Source organism: Pinus tabuliformis, chromosome 4_2, assembly GCF_031772625.1.
Source record: "Pinus tabuliformis cultivar Carrire ecotype Pingquan chromosome 4_2, CPIR1, whole genome shotgun sequence".
Lineage (NCBI taxonomy): Eukaryota > Viridiplantae > Streptophyta > Pinopsida > Pinales > Pinaceae > Pinus > Pinus tabuliformis.
The window spans coordinates 741,604,818-741,613,884 of NC_142304.1; the positions used below are offsets into that span (position 1 = coordinate 741,604,818).

Consider the following 9,067-nt stretch of genomic DNA (forward strand, 5'->3'; position numbering starts at 1 on the left):
ATGATCCCATTTAATTTTCCCATAAAATAATAATTTGCTACTCTATTATGTAAGTAGATTTTTTGTTCGATCAAATATAATGTAGAGAGTTGTTTGAAATAACTCTTGTTTTCCAAAGCCATGATTCTTCCCAAATACTTCCATTTCCTATTTTAATATTCGAAAATACCCATATGAGATGATAAATTATTATTTGACAAAGAACGTGTTTGCATAAGGAGCCATTTAAGGGAATATCTAGAGTGCCTCTGCCCTGAAATCATTTGATCAACTCAGACTAATGTATGCAGGCTCTTAGAGTGCCTCAAACCAACTTTATGAGTCTTTACTTTAGGAACGATTTTTTATTTTAATTATGAGTTGTCACAAGCTAAGTTAGGTGGCCTAAAATTTGTTTATTGAATTTGTAGGAGAGTTCCTCAAGAAATTAACCAAATAGGAGAAACGGAAGCATTCTCCTTCTAAAAAGTTTCAAAATATTCACCATAGAGAAAACCATCACAAAAATCAAAAGATTCAATCCAATTTTTTTATTTTCATTCAAGAAATAGAAATAATTTAGATAATAAGTTCATATCCACATGCAGTGAATAAAAAATATTCTCATCCTCATGCAGACAGTCTTTGCAGCAAAAATTCAGAACTCATTGTGGTTATAATTTATAAATAATAACTTCCCTTATACTTAACCCTCAGTAGACCCTAAGGGCATAAAGCCATAGTGGCAGTCAAGAAAATTGTGAAAGAGACGAAACTCCAAGTGAACACAAGGGTCTAGTTTTAACATAATAAAAATAGTGTTTTCAAAAGAAAAGAAAAAATTAACGTCAAAAAACCCAAACGAAAATATATATGTATTTCCTTTTCACAAAGATAAAGGTAGAAAACCTATGCCATAATGTTTTTCCTTATAATAATAACATGTCCACAAGAATAGAACCTAGAGGAAATTTGTAGGTCAGATCAATAAGATAATGATAAAGAATCTCAAACAACTATAAACTTTGAAGCTCTAAAAATACCAAACAAGCACAAACACAAATCAATATAGAGTTGTCACAGTAATTTAAAATATCGATATATTAGATCAAAACAACGGAAGAAACTATGGAATGGATTGAAGCCAATTGAATACCATTGGTCTGCATAGTTATTGGTGAAAATAAAATTATTAGAGAGAAAGGGCATTGACAACTTAAATGTTTACCTGTGTTCTTCCTCAGTGCATGGAATTCTCTTGTGACATTCCTGGTTGGATTTGGAGCTCCCCTTTCCCATTCCATTACTTTCATATGTCAAATTCAAATAAATAGAAGAATGGGTTCTGCCTTTCTTGGCACTTCCATTATCAATAGCTCGCTTTGCATTCACCATCAAGGACATCAAACAAGAACAAATTTATTAATACTCGATGCTTGGAGCATAGAATGAAGTATGGTGAACTTCTTGCTCAATGGCAATCTGTTCCACTTGTGACAAACTATTCTCAATCTCAGGATTCTCTTCAATGGCAGTTTGGCGAAGGCTAGCTCCAATATTTCCTCAAGAAGCGTCTTCCATACATAGGGAACCATTGGAATCTCTTCTCTGCATTGTTTTTTTGCTACATATTTCCCAGTATCTTAATTTTTTTCAGGCACTCATTCAGAGCATTCCAATAGCACCAACATTAGATTTTTAGAGTTCCAATCACTCATTTGTTATTAGATCCATGGATTAACCCGAACCCTTGCTTATGAATTTTGAGGTTTTTCTTCCAAATGCTTGAATCTAACCATTTCATAGACTCAACTTCTCTCCTCCAACTTTGATATTATGCTCAATGTCAACTGAGTCGAAGTGAACCTCGACTGCTCCTTCTTTACCACATCATATTTGAATAGCCCCAAGAGATTGAACCTCATCGAGGGGAAAATTATGTCGAAGGCATTGAGGGAGGTCAGTTTGGGGGAAGGAAAGGCCGAGAAAACATCATCTACTTATCTCACTTCAACATTGTTGTCGGCCTCTGAGCGCTTGAATCTCCAACAGAACCAAGAAACCTTCACGAGTTATGGAACAGTGATCCTCGTTGGAGGATTAGGGTTTAGCACCCAGATAACCAGACGTTAGACTTCATAGGAAAACTAGGGCGGACATTGGAAATCCCCCTATAGATCTTCTTATATATAACTATCACATTCACATCCTAGAATGATAGGTAGCTCGTGAGGAGCATGAACAATATGACCATAGGACCAGATGCTGGCCTAAACTCTGTCATATCCCTTCTTGGTTATCACCTTTGGCGAAAAATATGTTAGTGTTGCGCATGTCGTGTGGAGAAGGTTGTCCTGTCTGAACTTCTTCGGCAGCAAACTGAGGTCAAAGATGACGACCTTCGTATCACCATTTTAATCTAATAACAAGTTTTCCAGCTTCAAAGCCCGGAGATACACACCATGAGTGTGGCATAAATCAACCGCACTAATCAACTACTAAAGAGATCACTGCCGAAGTTCAGTAGTTCATAGAGGACGTCTTTACCTATGTGAATCGAATAGGAGTCTTCAAAGAATTTGTAACTACTATCTCGCGATTGAACAATTCAACATTTCTCAATCGTCTAACATATAATCTTAGGCCGCATAATGATGACAGGTGGGAAAGAGGGGAGTTGATTTCAAAGGGGAACACCTTACGACATAAATATATACATAATTCACAATAAATTAATTTACATAACATGTATATTCAAATTAAAATGTTTTATTATTATTAATAATGTATTTCTAAGTATATGTCAATATTAATTTGTATTAAGATATTTTATTGATAACCCACATTGATTATTCCTTTTATATAAAACACTAAAAATATGTATTTTAACAATGTTATCGACATAAATTAAAATTAGTTAACATAGATATTCAAATAGTTTAATTAAATCTCTTGTTGAAATATTTTGAAAAACACATTTATTTTAATTATTTTTTTATTACATTCTTTTTCTATTTACAACCAGTTATTAAATTTGAAGTGTCGGTCTTAATTTTATTTGGAATGGCATATATTTATTTAACCCTTCAAATATGAAAAGCTATAAAAAAATTGTACTTCTATTAACAAGTGTATATTAAATAATTCCTTTATAAAAAAATTGCCAAAATGAAATGGCGTCCTTCTAAATATTTAAAATTTAAAAATTGGCTACATTAAAACACTATAAAATCTCAATAGAATTTAGTAAATAGCTAAACATTTTTCTTAAATTCTATTTAAAAAAGGTAAACATATGTTTCTTCTATTCATTAGATAATATTCAAAAGTATTTGAATTTACATCATTGAAAATATAAATCTATTTGCACAATGGAATTTTTTTTCTAGTTTTCATTTGTTTCTAATTTACACTATATGTTTTGTTAAGCTTGAAACAATTTAAATCAAACCAAAAATATATACATATATATACCTTCAACAACCAAGGGAATTGAACTTTTCTCTTAACATTGTTCAATCAAAGAACACTATCAATAGACTTTCATCTCCATTAAAAACTTCAAGCTTTATAGATTCAAAAATTTATGTAACTAAAAGGAAAATTTTCCATATCTAATAGGGAAATATTGTAATATGTAATATACATTTGCAATGTTGTTATTGTATGGCTTGGTTGGTCCTTTTTTTGTTTAAGAATGGTTTTCAAATTTGGTCTTTACAATGAATTCAAGTTTGGTTGACATCTTTTTCTAATAATGCGGTTTCTTTTCGTTGATGTCTTTTTCTAATAGTATGGTTTATTTTCATTAACAATGTCATTTAATTTTTCTATGATTTCAACATATCCTTAAAAACCCTTCATAGTAGTAGCTACATGGACACCCACATGCACAACTTATTTCCTAGATGTCGAATGGAGAGAATGAAGCAGGAGACACAATAGTAGTTGTATGGATGGCTATTGGCATTCTATATCTTTTGGGAAGACCAACCGGAAAAAGAAAACTAAGTAGTTGTATGGATGGCCATTGGAATTCTATATATTTTTTGGGAAGACCAACCAGAAAAAGAAAATTAAGTTGTAGCCCTGTAGGCAGAGTGTGGTTATTAATAGAGCCCTCGAGTTTCATTTTAACACTTCTCCGTGGTTCAAAACTCTACATAATTTTATGGGAAGCACACTTATTATTTCTCAATTTTTTTTATAGCATTAATTTCTATGTTTTCAAAAACTAGAGAGTTAATAAAGAAAAAGGGTTTTTAAGATAAGAGAAGAAATATGGGGTTTTAAATAAAGTTTGATTTTAAAAATGATAGGCTTAATGTAAGTTTGATTACAGTAAGTTCAAATGGCAACAATGCTAGGATTTTGTAAGCACTATGGTTGTCAATGACAGAATCATCTAAAAATAGAAAAGAGATGGTAGTATTATTTAAAAGAATATAAAAAACCTTAGAATCACTAAGGGTAGTTACCACCATCTAATGGGTAATTTCATAACTGAACAATCTTGTCTGAATGGTTGGTTGACAGAAAGAAAGAAAAAATGGCAAACTAGGAAAGAAAAAGACATGGTAGTATTTATTTACAAGAATATAAAAAATGTTAGAATCACTAAGTGTAGTAACCACCATCTAATGGGTAATTTTATAATTGAATCATATTGTGTGAATGGTTGGTTGACAAAAAAAAGAACAAGGAAATTTTGCAAATTAGGAAAGAAAATGAAGATACAATAGAAACTGTGGTTATGATGTAAATTGTCAATATTATCACTTTAATCTATTTTTGAACCCTGTAAAGTTACATCTTTAACTAATTTATTTCATTTATTACTATAAAAAGAAAAATTATTCATTTATTACTATAAAACAAGAATTCAAATTAATAAAAATACTACTCTCTCTATATACTGATGTTTTCTAAAACGAAACCCTAAATAAAGAACCCTATTGGTCTTATTATGTTATCTCAATATTTCCATGTCGAACATAAAAGTTTCAAAGTAATGATGTCTTCATCGAAAATGTAAGGAACCCTATCATCCTTATTATTCTATGTCAAGATATCTATGTGGAACATCAAAGTAATGCCATGAATATGTCCTTATAAAGGTAGTATGGAAGAAGTTTTCATAGTCGTGGTATGATCAGTGCTCGAATATATTCGGCATGATCAGTACTCAAATATATTTGGCATCCTCAAAGATGTAGTAGATGGTAGTATTTATTTACAAGATGTAGTAGATGGTAGTAAGGGCAGTTATCGCCATATAATGGGGTAATCCCATAATTGAACAATATTGTGCTAATAGTGGGTTGAAAAGAAAGAATAAAATTTTACAAATTAAGGAAAATGGAGATACCATAGAAAATGTAGTATGTGGTTATGATGTAAAAATGTCAATAATGTCACTTTAAGCTATTTTTAAGCACCGGAAAAATATGAAAAATATCGTTTCAAATGTTGAACCCTATTGAAGGCCATTGACTGGGTCCATGAAATCGCTTTCCTTTATCGGCACTTCAGAAGCTTCATAACTCCCTTTCCAATTCCCTAGAAAAACGAATATATGAAAAAATATGAAGTGAAATACTTCAATGGATTGGTTTTTTAGAGCGGAGTAGAGCAAGATGTACTTACAAGTAGAAGTATATATAAGGAAAAACAAATCTACATCAAACCTTCGGGTTGATTGGAAAGATTAAGAGATTCTGCTTGATACAGAGTGTAACCTTGATGGTTCTCATTCCGTAGCAATTTCATCATTTCCTCCACAGGAATGGAAAAAAACCATTGACTTTGCTCAAAGAATTAGTCCAAAAAATCTTCATCGATGACATGATGGACGATATAAAAAAAAAATTCAGAGTCTACACATGACTATATAAACATCAATCAACCATTCCATACATAATAATTTTAATAGGTTTTGCCTAAATCAATGAACTGAATGAAAGGCCAGGGAAATGGAAGTTGAAAATTAAAATTGAGAGTTAAAAATACCTTGCAAACTTGTGTTGCACTCGCCGTAAGGTTGGGATTGGAAAAATCAATGCATGCAAGATTTACAAGCTCAGAATAATCTACCTCAGTCATTGTTAATTCTGTCTTTTCTCATTTGTTTATTCTAAATCTCTGATACCCTCAAAATATGCCTTATTCATGGATACCAATACATAGCTACTTCTGCTTTGCTATCAATGAATGCAAAACGAAACCTCTATTATCAACGAATGCGAACATACACCTCATACCATGACTACTAACTCTATTAGTGCTACCATTATCGCTAGTGCCCTGGGAATGGATGATGAACCTCCATTACGTCCCATTACACTTTCTGAAGTGTTTGCAGAACCTCCAGTAGACTTTAAAGTGTTACATTAGTCAAAGAACTAGAATTTTTTGAAATGTCCTACAGACAGATAGCCCTTCATATGACATTTTATAATATTTTTTTTTTTTAAACTTGTAAAAATCAAAATTTAAATTTCTTTTGACTTGTAAATTTCGCTGAGCACTTCTCTTACGTGCTAGAGGGCTTCAGAAGGGCGGGGATGTGTTTAAATTTGAACACTGTTTACAACATAATTTTTTTTTTTTTAAAGCGAACAAACCACAGATAAGCTTACACATCCCCTCATAATGCGCAATAAAATGATCCTCTCCACACGATAAATAATATTACTCTCTACTCAATAAATAATATTAGTTAATAATATTTCTTAATTTTTGATGATGATCATATTTTATTATTTGTTTTATTTTTGTGATGATTTTTTGTCTTTGTTAATTTTTTTGTTTAGTTGAACTATATTTAAGCTAAGTGGCAAGTACTAGCTATTTTTAGCCCTTCTCTTTAAAGAGATAATTTCAGACACAATATAGCCCAGCCTAGAGAAAGAGCTAACTAAATGGACCCTAAAATAGGTGGAGCATCCATTGAAAACATTTAGCGGGTAAAAATAGTAAAATAAGAAAACGCTAAAGGCATGTTACAAGAGTTAAGAAAAAATAATTTAATAAAAGAGCGAAAAGCTAGTCCATGCCATGGTTATTTGGGTAATCAATCAGGCTATAAATATATGGATTCATTGCCCTTACCTCATATCGCTCATCTCATATTGTTCGAGCAAAAGTTCGTTCATACTTCTCGAGTTCTCTTCGCTTATACACACAGAAATTCAGTACTTTCTTTTTATTCAGATTATCTTTTATTCGGATCATCCATTAGTTGGGGAGCCATGTCCTCGGAAAGCAAGGTGACTTTGAAGAGCTCAGATGACGAATTGTTTGATGTCATGGAGGCCCTGGCGTTTGAGTCTCAGACCATCAAGTACATGATCGAGGACACTGGCACCGCCAACGCTATTCCGTTGCCAAATGTTTCTAGTAAGATACTCTCGAAGGTCATCGAATACTCCAAGCACCATGTCGAGGCTCAGAAGCCCGGACATGAGAAATCGACCATTTCCGAGAACGAAATCAAGAATTGGGATGAAGAATTCGTTAAAGTCGATCAGGCCACTTTCTTCGACCATATCCTATTATTCTGTCAGAAACCCTTATTAGTCCCTGATGCACGACTATAGCGATCGATTGATCGTTGACCAACCATTAACCGATGATTTGAGTTAATTTTTTCTTCAATTTTTCGTCTTTAACCAAAGTTTCAATTAGCAATTTCGTTTAACCTGGTATTTTGTCATAAACCCTTATTTAATTAGGAATTTGATGGTTTGGTATTCTTTGAACCAAACTAACATTTTTCTTATTTTTTGTTTTGAGGGGTATAATCTACCTGAATTTCCCCAACCAAATGGTTTGGAACCTCCGAGGACAGTTACCGATGGCTTCTCCAATAAATCAATGTTCCATCAACTAATTGTTTTTTGTTTTAAATTTTGTTTTTTTTAAATGCTAGAAATCTTATGTAGAGGATTGTTTCGCATGTATTCTGAGATCCTTCAAGTATCTCTGTTTCCCTGTAGTCTCATTCCATGTAATTGTTCTGCAATAGCTTCGTCGCTTTGTTTAGTAATGTTGCGCACATGTATATGCCTGTCCAGGCTATAGATACATTTGTATATTTTACCGAAATTTTGGCTTATTAAGCTTTTCGGCTTTTTGCAGGCTGCTAATTACTGTTGCCGACATGATGAAAGGAAAACGCCAGAAGAAATACGTAAAACTTTCAAGATAAAGAATGATTTTACTCGTGAAGAGGAGGAGGAGGTCAGGCGTGAAAATCAGTGGGCATCTGAATGATTCTAGGGAATTGGTGCAAAAACAGTATATATATTTCTGTGCCATGGTGTTTGCTTTCATTGTAGTCGAGAATTTGTTTAGAAACCATTGGTGGTAGACTTTCTTGTTTGGATTCATCAACTGCTAATACTGGACTGGCTTTGAAACTTTAAGGCCAATGGTTTGTTCTTGTTGAATAATTTTGTAAAGATCTTTGAGCAACTCTTTCAGTAGTATTGGGCTTCTTGAATTTCTGATAAATATTGCAGCTATTTTGTTGTCAACTGTGTAGTGAAATGGGCTCCAATTGCATGGTTTTAACATTTTGAATTTTTTTTAGAATTTATGTGCACTTGATGGCTTTTCCATTTTTAATTTCCTTGCTATTATTATTGCACGAATGAATGCGCTCAGTTTAGAGTATTATTTCACGAAGGAATGGCCTCAGTTTACTGGACTATTACACGAATGAATGGGCTCCAACTGTGTGACATGCTTGTATATTTTCTATTATGGTAATTTAGAAGGTGGGGACTGACAAAAATGTAATGTAATTGTTTTTGCAAATAGAACATTGCAGAAAATTCACTTGTCTTATATGGTTTTAACATTTTGATTTTTTTTGAATTTATCTACAGTCGATGTCTTTTCCATTTTTAATTTCCTTCTTGCACGAATGAATGCTCTCAGTTTAGATTATTATTGCACGAATGAAGGCCCTTAGTTATTATTGCATGAATGAATGGGCTCAAAATGTGTGGCATGTTTGTGTCGTATGCTTGTATATTTTCTACTATAGTAATTTAGAAGATGGGTACTGACAAAAATGCAATTT

General features: G+C 32.6%; 1 pseudogene; it reads left to right on the forward strand.

Moving 5' to 3' along the window:
• Positions 1-7,229: 7,229 nt before the first annotated feature.
• On the forward strand, positions 7,230-8,253 carry LOC149171732 (SKP1-like protein 1B pseudogene; annotated as a pseudogene).
• Positions 8,254-9,067: the final 814 nt, after the last annotated feature.